This window comes from Mustela erminea, chromosome 14, assembly GCF_009829155.1.
Source record: "Mustela erminea isolate mMusErm1 chromosome 14, mMusErm1.Pri, whole genome shotgun sequence".
Lineage (NCBI taxonomy): Eukaryota > Metazoa > Chordata > Mammalia > Carnivora > Mustelidae > Mustela > Mustela erminea.
The window spans coordinates 65,134,518-65,151,030 of NC_045627.1; the positions used below are offsets into that span (position 1 = coordinate 65,134,518).

Sequence of the window (16,513 nt, forward strand, 5' to 3'; positions counted from 1 at the left end):
TCATTATTGAGTTTGTTGGGTTATCGTCAGTAACTCAGATGGAAATGGCAGTATTGAGATGGTTTGATTATTAACATTTCACACCATACATTTTAAGCTAGTGACAGAAAAGATGCAGAAAATATTGTGTAAATAGAGTCTATGAAGACATAGTTAATTTGAACATATTTTCATTTTCATCATTCCATTGGTTTGTCCTGGAAAGTATATGGGTGATTAAGAGGATTTCTGTTGATTAACAGTGGATATACTATTGTGGAATCATTTGCTCATCCTCAGCAAGTGGTGATCTTATTGTCTATGATATTAAATGAGAATGAGCAGTAGAGAGAAAGTGCCTAAAAATAGCTGAGTAATTAAGATTCTTTATTTTCTTTAGACGTTGAAAGAAGAGAAATTCTAACAGTAAGAATATAACTAGATTTATATGACCTTAGAATATTTTAGATGTCAAGTGTAGCTATAGTATTTTAGGGAAATCTTAAATTAAATGAACCATATAATATTTTAATATCAGCAAGGGACCCTTGTCAAAGGTTGAAACTGTTGAAGGTTGACTTTAGGAGAGACAGTGTATTTTATTGTTTAAGAATATTTAGAGGGCTGGGCACCTGGGTGGCTCAGTGGGTTAAGCCTCTGCCTTCAACTCAGGTCATGATCTCGGGGTCCTGGGATCAAGTCCCACATTGGGCTCTCTGCTTGGCAGGAAGCCTGCTTCCTCCACTCTCTCTCTCTGCTTGCCTCTCTGCCTACTTGTGATCTCTCTCTGTCAAATGAATAAATAAAATATTTTAAAAAAAAGAATATTTAGAGGGCTACTAAATCTTAACTATCTGCTAAGTGAAATGTTAAAATGGAACCATAGTACTATACTAAGGATTATTCAGGATGTATCTCTGTATGTAAGTCTTCCATTTTACATTTGAAGTTTTAGGGCAACATGTCTTATCACACTTGACTATAAACTAACGTTCAAATCTTAATCAGAAAACAATGTTATTAAGGAAAAAGTTCCCATTTTAGAAATGCTTGTCAAGCCCTAGGTGATGTGCATCCCTCCCATCATATATGAATAATCTCATTACAGCATAATTTCTGTATAATAAAAATTCAGTTCTTTTTTGTCCATATGTTGACATTTGACCTATGTTTATCCCAGCTATAGCCTTTACAAAAATTCACATATAAGGACAAATAAAAAATGCTTTTATTTTGTATGTGTGTGGGGAAACACACATTTCCCCCCGCTCATAAAACTAATTTATTGTTTACTATAGAATATATAAATTATTTGGTGAACATATAAACAAGAAAGTATCACCCATAATCCTTACCCTTTAAGATAATCATCATGTTGGTTTCCTTTAATCTGGAATGACATCCATTTGTGCATGCATGTACACACACAGGCATGTGTGGGCAAATGTAGTTTATTTATTTTTATTTTTATTTTTATTTTTTTATTAATCAGAGAGAGAGAGGGGGAGAGAGCGAGCACAGGCAGACAGAATGGCAGGCAGAGGCAGAGGGAGAAGCAGGCTCCCTGCCGAGCAAGGAGCCCGATATGGGACTCGATCCCAGGACGCTGGGATCATGACCTGAGCCGAAGGCAGCTGCTTAACCAACTGAGCCACCCAGGCGTCCCTGGGCAAATGTAGTTTAGATTTAAAACACTTTCTATTCCATTTAAGGATAAAATTATATAAAAATTAAAATTTTAGTATTGTAGGAAATACAAGAAGACAGAAGAAAATTTTTTTTAAAGATTTTATTTATTTATTTGACAGAGATCACAGATAGGCAGAGAGCAGGCAGAGACAGAGGAGAAGCAGTCTCCCTGCTGAGCAGAGAGCTGGATGCAGGGCTGTACCCCAGGACCCTAAGACCATGACCTGAGCTGAAGGCAGAAGCTTAACCCACTGAGCCACCCAGGTGCCCCAAGAAGAAATATTTTAAGTGTCCTCCTAGATATTACTACTTTATTGAAACTGATACTTTTGAGTTTAACTATATCCTGTTCTCCAAATTCTACATTCATCAGTCACTTTCATTAATTTCCATTGCTCTTTGTCTCATGGCAGTTGCTCACATTTGTAAATTGAACGTAGTTTGAATTTGGCTTACCATTCATGTAATTGAGTGGTTATACCACTTTCTTCTCATGTAATTCTTAGCCATTTCAGATTTGCAGTTCTCCAAAGGTGCTGTGTTCTCTTAGGTATCTGTGTTTTTGCAAATTCTGTTCTCCCTACCCGGAGAATCCTGCAGAAAACACCTTTTCTCTCTAGCACCTACCTACCACATTTATCTACCTGGCTTCTTAACTATCTCATGATTCAACTCAGGTAGTTTTACCTCTAGGATAAAGGTCCTTGCCGATCTTTTCACCCTCCCCCTTAACCTCATCAGAACATCTGTACCCAGGGCATGCAATAGATGCCTCTGTCATAGCACTGATATGCTATTTTAGTGTTCCCTCACTAGACTTGAATTTCTTGAGAGAAGGACTATGCTTTGTTCATTTTATATTTCCAGTGTCAAGTACAGTGTTTGATAGATAGTATGTACTTTATGAATTTTTGTCGAACAAATGAATGGACTTGAATAATTTGAAGAAAACTATCAACATATATAGAGTAGGAGCAGAGAAAGTATCGAATTGCTGATGGTACCTACACATACATACACACAACTGTTGTGTATTCAGTAAGAAGTCATGATAATTAAACATTCCAAAGACCACAGTACATTTACATGGAAAAAATGAAACCATGCTGAAACTTATGGGCAGTCCTCAAATTTTACAAATTTGGCTTTCATACGTCTCACACTATGATGATCCCCTCTGAATTAGATTTTGTGTGCTGAATTTGGACTCTTGTTGATGAACAAATGTACATTTCAAGCTATTAAATAGTGGCAGTACAAGCCAGTTAACAGTTCAGTTTCAATGATGTCAACATTTTTATCTTCACATCAGTGTATGTTTGTGCAATTATTTGACTATTTTATTGCATTTTACCCTTATTCTATGAAAGAATAGACACTGGGAAAATTAAAATGATGATAGTAGTGATAAACAACAGTCTAGAGAAAAGATGGAATTCATTAAGCATACTGAAAGCGACCCTTTAGGCTTGATTAGGCACAAAATTAAAGTACATGTGCAAAATGTTGGAAATATATTATTGAGCATTTCTTTCTTTCTTTCTTTCTTTCTTTCTTTCTTTCTTTCTTTCTTTCTTTCTTTAAGATTACATTTTGGAGAGCTAGAGATAGCGGCAGAGATAGAGAGAGTAAGGAGGAGAGGGAGAAGCAGGCTCCCTGATGAGCGGGGAGCCCAGTGCTGGGGGATCCCAAGACCCTGGGATCATGACCTGAGCTGAAGGCAGATGTTTAACTGACTGAGTCACCCAGGAGCCCCTGATGATCATTTCTTAAAAGGAAAGTATAATTATAGATTTAAAAAAACATTTTAGCTAACACTGGAACTTACTGTTCAGCTTCTACCCTTTCAACATTTGTTGATACAAATTTCACTAAGAAAAGGAGAGATGAACTGAATTTGCTGCATTTTACCTTTTCCTGGAAGTAGTTTTTCTTGGAGGAATCGTTAGGACCGATTTATTTTTCAATATGCCCACTTAGGTTATTTAAATACAATTATATATTAAATACAATATAATTTCAAGTTTTGCTGAGTATTTTTTGACATGCCTATGATGCTGGTAATGTTCATTTACAGGCTAATGTGCATCATCATCCAGTGTTTAGATTAAACCAGATTATTTTATTGTGAGATAATCATTTCCTTAAAAACTTTTTTCCTAATCATTCTTTTAAAAAATTTTTTTTATTAATTTTTATGTATTTGAGAGCGAGAACAAGAAAAAGAGAGCGTGAGCGAGCATGAGCAGAGGTGAGGGGCAGAGGGAGAAGCAGACTCCCCGATGAGCGGGGAGCCAGATGCGGGGGATGGGGAGGCTCTATCCCAGGTCGGGTTGTTCTGTAAAGAGGGCTTATCTTTTGTTTATGTTAAATAATGTTGGATTTTCCCTAATTGCTTTAAATTCAACATGACCCCTAATGGCCAGAGGAAGAATACAGGTACCCAAAGGGCCTGGGGTTGCCCCAGGGTTAGGAAGCACAGACTGGAAGAATGGAATGGATGAAAACTAAGGGTGATGAGAGCCTCTGTGGTTGCACTGTCCTTATCACACAAATTCTTGCTGTGGGCAGTTAAGATGGACCTGTATCTTCTAAGATGCTATTACTTTCTTTATATTCCCAGATTACCTGCTTATTACTCCCATCTTTGTGCTGGGTAGAGGCCAGAGTATCATAGGAGTTCTTTTTGTGCTGTTCAGGAGTCATTGTCGGTGGTTTTGGACTGGCATAGCCTTTTGCACCGTCTTTCACTATTGTTCTGCTTTATGTCGTAGTGTTTTATTGTCTTGCTGTCCTTCCTTGTGTTAGTTTCTAGACTTGGTATTTTATGTGGACTGTCAAGATGTGCAATCTTGGTAGATAGGCAGCATTTAGGAAACTTATTTGTCATTTTTCATGAAGAGGGAAATGTAGGTTATTTATGACAGCCTCATTGGGGGGAAAAAATTCACTTGTTTAGCTGCATAGGCCTCTTAAGAATTTTAATACTTTCCTGTTGGGAAGTGATACCCATGAGTTTTGTTTTTCCTGAGAGTGATGTTGAGTAGCTTTGAGTTTTTCTATATTCTCTGGCCCAGTCCTCTGGAGACTAAGTCTATTATATTTTGAAATAGTTATTTGGATCTAAGATGTAGTACATCATTATGAAACGGCTTGTTGCAGTGTACCTTCCCATGCTGGGTTATCTGTCATCTGCTTTTTAAAGTTCTCAGGTGTACCATTCAAATCTTCAAGACCTTTGTTGCAAACCTAGTATCTGTGTCTTGATATGAATTAAATTGGAATTCTGTGCCCTGTAAAATTGACATTAAGAAAGAGTGTATGTATATTATCCTTTAGCAAAAAGTTTGAATCTTAGCTTGATTTGGTCTAATTTTTTTGTGTTAGAGGTCATAAACAGAAGGGAAAGACTAGAGCAATAATACTCATTTTGTTTGCATGTTTCGCATGCACACACACAAATACACATAGTGCAGTACTTCAGATTAGCAAATACAAAGCTTTTGTATAACATGTAAAGTTTTATATTTGAAAGAAAGCACATAATTAGTTTCACTAAAATACAGTTGCTATTGTTCATTGCAGTTTCTCCCCTTTGCATGAGCCATGTTTTTAGGTGAGTGCCTGTTTCTTTACTGGTAATAAAACATAAGGGAAATTTCTAATATGATATTTGTATATTTCTCCTAGATTTTCAGATTGGCAGGCTATTAATTTTTTTAAGCATTTCAGTTGCAGTATAGTGCAGTTCTTTGGGGGGAATTGGTAAAATGAGGATAAAATGGGTACAGGATTCCAATAGCTTGAAAATAACGCAGTATTTGACCAGAATCTCTTTTGTATTCCCTACTGTGGTTCTATTCCAGTAGTCCTGGAAATGTGCCTATGCGCTATTTACAGTGAGATTATAAAACTGAATCATGATTTTGGTGAATAGAAGCCAGAGCATGTGGCTCCAGCACCCCAGCTGGCAGTAAGCTCTCCCTAGGTTTATGAATGTAGTTAGATGGCCCCCAACTGTTTACAAGACAGCAGAGGTGAGGTCTTTGATTGACAAGTCAGAAATGCATTATATCATTCTCTCTGCCAGTCTCTGGTTCATGCTGTTAAAAATGTCAGCCTCCAAGTTTGAATGGCAGCCTGAGGGCCTTAGAAGCTTTTTGTTTTCTGAGATGGAAACACAAATTGGATGTGTGCCTGAGCGCTTCATCCTGGGCTGTAATTTCATCTTTTAGCTAAGAACCACAAGGTACACGAGCAAAGCACCCTGTAAACAATAATACTGTGGAAAAAAAAATAAACAAGGTCGTGTTTCTGCTACGTTGATCCGGTGGTGTCCTGACCTCTATCACGTTGAACATCTCCACTCTGATTGCTGTTCCCTTTGGCATTACAATGAGAGAAAGAGAGACTGACATAGGAGGAAAAGATTTAAAGTTGCAGTGTCGTTGCACATTCCTTGTATTGGCTATGAAATATTGAACTGTCAGAATGTGACACTTGGTTTTTTAAGCAACCTTTCTTGTTTGAGGTGTTTGCAGTTCATTCCTTTCTCCCCCATTTGTCTGCTCTCATTGATGGGGTTGGAGGTAGTTGCCTTAAATGCATGAGAAGGGACAATGTTAAAGAGAACTGGGCTGATGGAGCCAAATAAACTTAACACTGGAACATAAGTGCAGGCTGTGAGGCATGGGCAATAGGGAGACTGAAGTTGGGTTAGTTCATTAATCTGGGGGTTTATGGAACACTCTGTTGTAAGGAAGAATCAGTTTAGGTCTCTGCTCTGTTTCCGTGGAGGCAGGTGGTTGGGAAAGCAGTGGTGGGTAAAGAGAAGAGGTGGATTAACATGGTTAAACTGATAGCCTACTATATAGATAGCCTCCTATTTAACAGTATTGTCAGTCACCTCCAAATTAACCCAGCTGTGTTATTTATTGCTCTAATTATCCAGTGTCTTTGGGAAGTGACTCATTATGAAAGACTTAAAAGTTTAGCAAGGGGGCACCTGGGTGGCTCAGTGGGTTAAGCCTCTGCCTTCAGCTCGGGTCATGATCCCAGGGTGGTAGGATCGAGCCCCGCATCGGGCTCTCTGCTCAGCAGGGAGCCTGCTTCCCTTCCTCTCTCTGCCTGTCTCTCTGCCTACTTGTGATCTCTGTCAAATAAATAAATAAAATCTTTAAAAAAAATTTTTTAGCAAGAAAAAGGACTTTTTAAATGTGCAAAATTCATATTTATAGTAAGTTTGATGAATAGGTCATATGAAGGATTCATTATCTTTGCATTAGCGCAACTTAATAGTACATGAATAGAAAATTTTTGTTGAAAAAGCCAAACCAGAGATTTTTGGTAAATATTTTTCTAGTAGTAGAATGTGTTTTCTGTTGCTATTTGTTTTCAGTTGCAGTGTGTCTTAAAATAACAAATATTTTATATTTTTAAGATTTTTTTCTTCCTAAGAAAATTCCTCTATCAATAGATGGGTGCTATTATCTTAACTTATTTGGGGGGCATGGACCTTACCAGTAAAGTTTTGTTTTGTTTTGTTTTAAAGATTTTATTTATTTGACAGACAGAGATTGTAAGTAGGCAGAGAGAGGGGGAAGCAGGCTCCCTGCTGAGCAGAAAGCCCTATGTGGGGCTTGATCACAGGACCCTGAGATCATGACCTGAGCCGAAGGTAGAGGCTTAACCCACTGAGCCACCCAGGCACCCCTACCAGTAAAGTTTGAAGAGAGAATGACCTTTTGTAATTTTTTTTGAGAATGAAACAGTTGGAGTTTGTGTTGAAAGTACTTGAATTAACACTGTTGATAGTTGTTGCTGTTTTAACAATATTGATGTTTTTAAAGGACAGCTGTTAAGCTTAGCTCTCGTTCACTAATGTAAAAGGCAGGAGAGTTTTAGTCTCTATCATAAATACATAGTGAAATGCACTGGGAAAATGGTGGTAGTCATTTTTGACATTTTTAAATTCTGTTCTTTGAGGTCATGCTGAAAGAGAGGAGATAATATTTGTAAAATAATGCTGTGCTCGCTTGTACCCAGAATTAGGTCCTCACTTAACAAAATACAGTACAAGACCAAAGGGAGGAATACTGAGAATTAGTTACTGTTGACTTAAGTATGGCTCTCTATTTTTTAAAGCATAAATATTGATGTAGATTTGCATTTAAGCTGTCTTGACTCATTTGGGGTGGGGGAGTTCAAAATATCATTGTTAGAGAAAATGATTTCTCATTGTCTGATTTCTTGAGGATGAATAAAAACAAACCATTCTTTTCAACCTTGGAAGAATAAGAGGTGTGCAAGTGCTTATCAAAGAATTAAGGCCATAAATATGTACTTTTATGAAGTCCCCTAAATCTTAACACAGAGAAACTGTACAAAATTTCTTCTTCTCAGTGTATTATTAATGTATCAGTTACTTGAAAATGCCTGAGCCCATGGGTTTTTATATAGCCACACCTCCAGAATAATGATTAGCTTTATTACCCAAAGTCCAGGCTTGTCTTAAGAACAAAAATCAGTGTATTCATAGAACCTTAGAATTTCAGCATTGGGAGGGATATAAAAAGCCATTTTGTTGCATATAAGAGTCCTTTATGAAATATTTGGCAGGGGATCATGTAATCTCTGCTTGATCACTGCCAAGCCTAACTTGTTGAGGCATCTTGTTATCTTTATCACTACTGATTCTATAAGAAAGTGTTCTCTCAAGGAGTCAAACTTTTTGTCCATTTAGTGATTAGAATTCTGCCTTTCAGAGTAAAATAGAGTAATTGTTTTCATGTTCATATATTTATATGTTTGAGCATAGCTATCATGTTGCTTATATTTTCTGTTCTCAAGGTGAATATTCCTGGTTCTTTTAGTATTTCTTTGAAAAATATTGGTATTCATTCCTGCCATTTTTATAACCTCTTATTTTGGTGGAAGGTGTTATCATTCTGGTTGTCCTTCCTTGTGAGTACATTCCACCTTGACAGTGTCCTCATTACAATTGGCATGCATAACTAGAGGCAGTGCTGCGAAAGTGTGTAATAGTGTAATATACAGGGAAACATCTTGTTTTTGAACATAATTTGGATTATGTAATTAATTACTGCAGCCTAAAACCGAAATCCTTCTTTGGTATAGGGGATAGAAAAATCTCTAGTAACTTAGCCTGGGTTTGTTTCCTCACCTTTTCTTTGAAGCCAGAAAAGCATATGTAAGCACTTTGAAAAATGACATAATGTAGTGGCATATCTGGTACAGGTATTTTAAACCTAGCTCCAGTTCCTGAAGATGGTGAACATCTGCTTAGAGGTATTGTAGAGCTCCACAATGCACTAATTGAATTACTCTTTTCTGGAGTTGCCGACTGCACTAATTGAATTAGAGTGTGTGTGTGTGTGTGTGTGTGTGTGTGTGTGTGTGTGTGTGTATAACTGAGATAATTCCAGCCTTAACGGGAGAATCGGTGGGAGATATGACTGATGGTGTGTACTGTGCTGCTATCTAATGGCAGCCTATGGAACTACTACATGGTCTCCAGGGAAGAGAGAATGCAGTCTTCTGATCTGGTGTGACCTCAGTCTAACCCCATGCAGTTTAGTTCAAAAGGTCTCATGATGTATTTTTGTAATTCTAAATCTAAGAAGAAAGAAGGTGATTAATTTCTCCATTAAAAATTAAGATAGGTTTTATTAGGCACAAAAATTTTTAAAAGAAGTATTAAGTTGTAAACATTCAACTGAATTTAAAACTTCTAACCTCTAATATAATGGGTGAAAACAAATCCAGTGTACTGAATTAATGGATCATGTTCTTTCTTATTTTGCTTTTCATATGACACAAATGTAAAAAAGAATTACTTTTTTGAAATGTCTTAGCATCACGGAAAAGAAGAATGTTAAATAAATGTTCTTAAATAAAATTTCTTTGTGGTTTTTAAAATACTGAGATCAATGTAAAAGTATTAATAAATTCTGCTATACATGAGTATGCTTTATAAAAATTTCAAGATTGCTATAGGAAAAACATTTTAATTGTAGCAGTATTAGAACAAGTTCTACAAATCTCTGTTGCTCTAGTTTATCATTTAAAATTTAATTTTACCACAAATTTGGGCAAGTTTGAGATTCTCAGGAGTGAAGTAGGTAATTCTCTTCCTTTTCTAAAAAAAGAATCTGTTAGTTACAATTTAATGCTTTTTGAAAAACGTCACGGAAGTATAATTCTGTACAACTTTAAAAAGCAAACACAATGAAGAGAACTCAGCATGAATTGTTTTGATTCAGTTTAAGCATTCTAACTTGTAAAATAACCCTTCACAGAAAAATACATATACGTAATCTCTTGATTTATAGAATGTGTATGCATGCGTGTAATACCACTTCACTAATAGAGAAGTGCTATTGGTTACCTTTCTGAGCATTTAAAATGATCTTTTAATTTTACAGTATGAAAGAAACTATATATATAAAGTATTATAAAAGTTTTGATCTCTTCTATATAATCTTTATTAAAATAAAATGTAAGTTTGAAATAATCCAGTGTTTTGTAGGCAGGTTTGTTTTTTATTGTAAGATTGAGCTACTTAGGTTTTTTTCTATAAATGGCTTTGATGAAAGTAACAAATACCTGATATGTACTCTATAGGCTGTAAGGGCATTTTACTGATTTAGAATATCGTATTTTGACATCATATAGTTCTAAAGCTTTACAAACAACATTGCCATTCACAACTAGCCACAATTCCATTTATTTCGTATATAGAGTACCTTCTGCATGCCGGGTACTGTACAAAGTATTGGGCACAAATTAAGAGTCAGACCCTGTCCTCAAGGAGCTTATAGTTATGTATTTAGACATTTATTAAGAACCTATGTTCCAGACACTGTGCATATAACTTGGGGGACCTACTCTGTGAACAACCATGAGTTTAATGTATTTTTCCCTTTCATTGAACTAGAGGTTTGGCCTAATAGCAGCGTAAGGAAGCTGTATACCGATGTTCATATCACATATAACTCATCTCAGAAAGAGTCATACCAATATTTCAGACTAGTCTGTCCCCTAAATGGTTTTTCCTTATGCCTTTGGATACCTTCTAAGGGGCAGTGTTGTTTTTGGTAGTTTTATGTTTAACTTAAAAAGAGATGGGTAACATTTATTACAGTGCCTCCTGCTGGTGGATCATAGATTTTCAGTCCTTGTCTCCAGATACGGTAGCCCACTTGTGGTTTGATAGTTAGTTCAGGGCTTCTTCTAAGGCTTTAAATGGGAAAGAGTCCATTGTATTCGAGGTATAAAATGCTTCTTTAAAAAGTCTATTTCTAGCACCTAAATTGTCCTGGGACCAGCCCTTGATATAAAAATTCATAGAAACCTGTTTTTCACAGAGTGTGGTACTCTGTGCCTTAGTGCTATAGTGTTAAAATTCACATTGGCCAGGTTGTTCTGTAAATTAAACACTGACAGCTACCCTCAGGGGAACAGCCAATGTATTTATGATGATGTGCTGATTACACAAAATACACTGCAAGCAGAAAACAGCTGCAGAGAACAAACCTCTTAAAAAGAATACAATTACAAATAGCACCCTCAGTATTTCTAGTGGTGAGTGTAGAATATAGCATGCTAATGCAGGTTTCTTACTTAGTCTGCCGGAGAACAAAAAATCTGAAGGAGATAAGTTAAATTATGGTTGATTGCACATGTGGTGCCAACATAGCAGTAAACAAATTTTGTTTCTGGAGAACATAGGTACAAATGTACAAATATCAGGTGTAATATAGTGTCTTCCCCTACCCCTAGGTTTTATTACTGCTTTTCTCATATATAGTAGGGCATGGCCTTATGATAAGGATTCTGGACATTTGAAGGATATTACACAATGAAGTGAGCCAGGGAATATTTAAATTGTGTTTTTAAAAATCCAGTAGAAACTTGGTATGTTGGGATTTAGATATCAACATTTCATTTGAAGATACAGCTCTGTATTTTCGTTGTTATTAGTGGCTTTGAAGACTTTTACCTTTGGAATTAATAAAAGGAGTCAGGTCTTTGTATCTAAAGGTGCTTTTGATTTTTTTAGATTCCCTTTTTCAAAAATACAGTGTTTGGGGACACTGGAATAGTTGGGTAATTGCATATTTCTAGAAGAATCAACTTTCAAGTATGTCCCCTTTCATCCCTGTGTGTTTTTGGTTACATGTAGACAGGTAAGAAGATGAGAAAAAATGTTAGTTTTCCTTGTTTGAGATTGTGTTACAGTTTAGGGTTAGTTTCTATAATATTTCAGCTGCTGAGCATGGTACTTCTGTTTAAATCAGTAGAAAATATGTTGATCTTCCAAGACATAAATTTACTCAAGCCAGCTCTGAGGTATAGCAAAGGGGACATAGTGATTGGAAACAGTTCACTTCACCCGCCTGAAACTAAGAATCAACTTTGCAGTGTATGGATCACTGGTATATAATAATCGACTATTATTGGTCTGTCTGTTGGTCTCTTTTTAAATCAGTTTGGAACCTCCCGGAGTTATTTTCTTGCTCTGCTGACATCAATCCCATGTGGCAGAGGAGTTGTATATAACCAGTTTGGTTTAATCAATAGAATAATTGATAAACCAGATAAGATTTAAACTGATTATGGCCCCAACAGAATTCCCCAGAGGCCTTGGACTCTCTTAATTTTGACATGTGTGTTGTGTACCCTGAGGATGAAGTGCAGTTTGAATTATCTGTTTTTATTTGCTTAATGACGGGGAGGGTGTTAAAGTCAAATGTTTAATTAACCCAGCAATGGGCTGCGTTGTCACTTACACACAGCTGATTGAGATATCTCATGGAGAATACTGAATAGGAATGATAATGTGGCACTGGGACGGAAGATTGCTTTTTCAATCCATTTGCTGGGTCACTGCTTTGAATGTCTTATTGGATGAAAGGCATTCAGCCTGGAGAAAAAATTCAGCATTTAAGTACATTTTGTTCTCTTCTCCCCCTCCAGCCCCCTCCCTGCCCAGAAGTTAACTAAAACAGATATGTTCTAGGTTTAATAAGCCATTCATGTACTAGTAAGAGATCAGGGTAGCCAGTAGCCTCAAGCTACATAATTTCCTGTGGAAACGGAAAAATCCTACTAGCCTCCAAGGTATTCTAAATGTGAGCTCTTTTGTCCCTCACATGCCTTGTTCCTTGCCATTATTGTGTAGTTGTTTTTGGTTACTTGTCTCTTGCCTCTTTCTGTTGTGTTTGCTTGATATGCAGCCACTCCGAGGCCACAGGCAGACCTTTTTCTCCTAAAGAAGCATATACTTCTGTGCATTTTTACTATTTCATACTGTTGAATTCTATTTGGTTATATCTTTAATCAAATATTATAGTGAGATTGTTGAACAATATTTAGAAAGATGAAAATGTGACACACAGAGATTCTTGTTCCTTTTGCTGCTTTTATTATATAAACAATTGGTTCCTGGTATATTTCATTTTGTTGAGAGGCAGTTTGCTTTCTGTATGGACTAAAAAACTAGGCCAGGAAAGATTCTAATAGCCCACACTATCAAACATGCAGTCCGGGCAATTGGAGTTTTAATGACTTGCTGCCCTGACTAGCTTTATAATCAAATGTAAAATTCTTTGGAGGCGTATTGAGAAAAACTTAAAAAAATTTTTTATCATGACTTTCCTTCTTTGTGGTTCCTATGTTCTTCTTCTATCCCCTAAAGATCTAAACCAGGAATTTACTAATTTTTTTTCTTGGCTTTAGTCATTTGTATTCCAGAGAGCACAATAGGGAGAAGGATACAAGATTGATTTTTTTTTTATGTGTGTCCTCTTGAAAGCATAGTGTGGGGCATGATACTTGGAGGTGCGGGGGGTTGGGGGCGGATTTACAAAGCAATAGAAGCATGCAGCTAGTTTTCAGGCGCAGGTTGGACTTCTCCGGGTCAAGGCAGACCAGACGAGTAGCTTATCTTGAGGGACGCAAGTAATAGACCAAATATAGAGCAGCTATTTCAGGAATCATGTAGGTCATTTAATTATCCATTATGATTGAGTGGCTAATGCTCTTTTGGCAATTACATGACCTCTGTTATTCTTGAAACCTTTCCAGGCCCTCGTGGGTCGAATGACCCACCAGTCAGTGCTTGCAGACTTCATTCCACTCAGAAGGAAAAGAGATGCTGGGAACTACTGGCATTTAGAAATGGCTATGCTTTCTTTACCGACCACCACCCAGAATGTCTTTCATACAGCAGTCAGTGATAGGCAGCTGGTTTTGAAGTCATCTCTTCCTTCATTGTCTTCAGTTGCAAGAGCAAGAGTTACATTGGTTGCCAGAAGAAGGAATTGTGGTAAAACAAACTTTAATATCAAAGTTGGCTGTTACAGTATTCACAGGTTCTGTGCTGTAAGAGCAGGTACTATGGTATTAAAACTACTGTTTGATCTCTGTTAAACCAGTCATCCATTATAAAACTCTGAAGTTAGTAAAGCAGTGTTTTCAGCCATAACACAACAACATGTTATTATTGATGATACTAATAATAGATTTTAAAAATCATTGATTATAATTAATTTTAATTAAATTAGCCAATTTAAATCAACTGATCATTGTAATTCTTATCATTTTAGCATTATCATTTAAGTTAAAAGGTCACTTTAATATTGAGATGCTGCGGTGTCTGGCTGGCTCAGTCACTAAGTGTCTGCCTTTGGCTCAGGCCATGATCCCAGGGTCCTGGGTGGAGCCCAGCGTCAGGTTCCCTGCATGGCGGGAAGCCTGCTTCTCCCTCTCCCGCGCCCCCTGCTTGTGTTCCCTCACTCTTTCTCTCTCTCTCTCTTCTCTCAAATAAATAAATAATAAATAAAATTGAGATGCTGATCCAAGACTGAATAATTCTGGAATACGTTTGGATTGTTTCTCACTTGTTTTTTCTTTTGTCAACAAAGGATCATTAATATTTCTAAAGAAAACTTTACTTCTGCTAAATGGTAGTAAAACTTATTTTTTAAAATTGTGGTGACTTTTCAAGTAATTCTGAGAAAAGGAAATAGAGATTTGTTATGATTCCTTAGATTAAGAAGAGTTACAGTGTAGAAAGGAATGACAAATTGTAGGATTTGTCAGGAATGCATAAACAAAATTCTGTATACTTATTAGCAAAATGGAAAATTTAATGTATATAACCATTCTCTAGCATTCCAATAATTTAAGGCCATAGGCTTAAGAGAAATAATTTTGTTAGAATAACACTCAAACATATCCTTTAAGTAGAAACCATTTGCATTGTTACAGAAAACAAATCTATTGGAGAAAAAGAAAACTATTTTTAAATTTGTTATACATCAAAGAGCCTTGTTAAAGCAACTACAACAAACCTACAGGGTTCTTTATTCCTGGGGCAGTAAAATTAGCCATCTTTCCAAGTAAATTTGTTCAACTATTCCTGGTAGAACTCCCAAGTTAATCAGTTTTGTTTTTATTTTCAATTTGTTGTTTGGTAATATTAACAAATGAAAATTGAAGACGTGAATTGGTATTTATAATCTTTGACCCTCCAGAAATAGCACCCCTTGTACTTAAATTTTAAATCCTTCAGGCCAGTACTACCTTGGTATCTGGCTACTTGGAGGCTATGAGAACGCAGTCAGTGTAAATGATATTAGCTGTTTTCTGTAGAAAAACATGTTTTTCCCTCATTGTAGTTTTTTAAGCGTCTGTAGTGGAGATGAGGAGAAAATGAGAAAGCCAAATTTACAGTAACAGCAGAAGTTATAGCTTAAACTCAAGTATCCTGAGTAAGGAGTGTAGTTAGTCTATTTGGCATTTTAAGAAGAGAGCAAGGGATACAAAACAAAATGTGATTTTTGATTTCTTATTGATACCTTGCAGTTCTTTGAGGCATATCCTTCAAGTCCTATGATAGACCATGTTTTCCCACCCTTGGGAACCAGAAGTCTATATAAGTCTATGTAAGAGATGATATTTGTAATTTTAAAGACCTGAAACCCATAAAGACTTTATATAATTAGTGGAAAGTCCAGAGGATAATAGGCCCACAAACTAGTAATTTTTTTAATAATAAGGATAAAAGGAGAGTAATTAGACAAGGGACAGTTCACAATTGAAATCTACACCTAAACACAAATCTTAACTTAGTCCAGTCTGGTTTTCAGAAATTTACTTATTTATGTAGAATAATTTCATTTTTACTCCACAATATGTAGATGTTGGGTATATTATAGTTTATCAACTTTAAAGGAGCCTTTAATTTTTTTCATGACGTTGAATTGTAATAAAATGAGAATACCAAATCAAGGAAGATACCCAAGGTGACGAGAGTCATTTAGCAGAAAAAAATTTAGGAGCGGGGTGACAGAAATAACTGATCAGCAGAGAAAAAGGATTCTGGCATGCATCCTAAGGGGTTCTATAGTTCTCAACCCCATTTTGAGGAATCAAAAAGATCTACAGAATGCAGATGTCTTTGAGTTACAAAAATAACCAGATGTCCTTATTAGTAGAAGCAAATGTTTGCCTTTTAATACACATAAACTATATGCAGAGGATCTCTGGATGAAATAGTGTATAAATAGGGCAGGAAAGAAAATTGTGGCATGAAAGGCTCTGTCCTAAACATCTAGTCATAAAGGTATTATCTTGAAAAGGAGAACAAAAAAACATTCTTTAAGAGTCATGTAGATTTAAAGGTAAGAGAGGCAAAGTAAGCTAGTTACACTTTTGTTCACATGATAGGTAAATTTGGTTTCTTATTACGAGTGTCTTTTAATCCCAGTCTCCCTGGTGAATTTTTGTTTATTTTACCATGCGTGTTTAGCTACTTTGT

General features: G+C 36.3%; 1 protein-coding gene across 11 annotated transcripts in view; it reads left to right on the forward strand.

The window, feature by feature from the left end:
• The window catches only part of BTRC (beta-transducin repeat containing E3 ubiquitin protein ligase), a 180,861-nt gene that overhangs the window by 73,273 nt on the left and 91,075 nt on the right, over positions 1-16,513 (forward strand). The window lies entirely within an intron of this gene.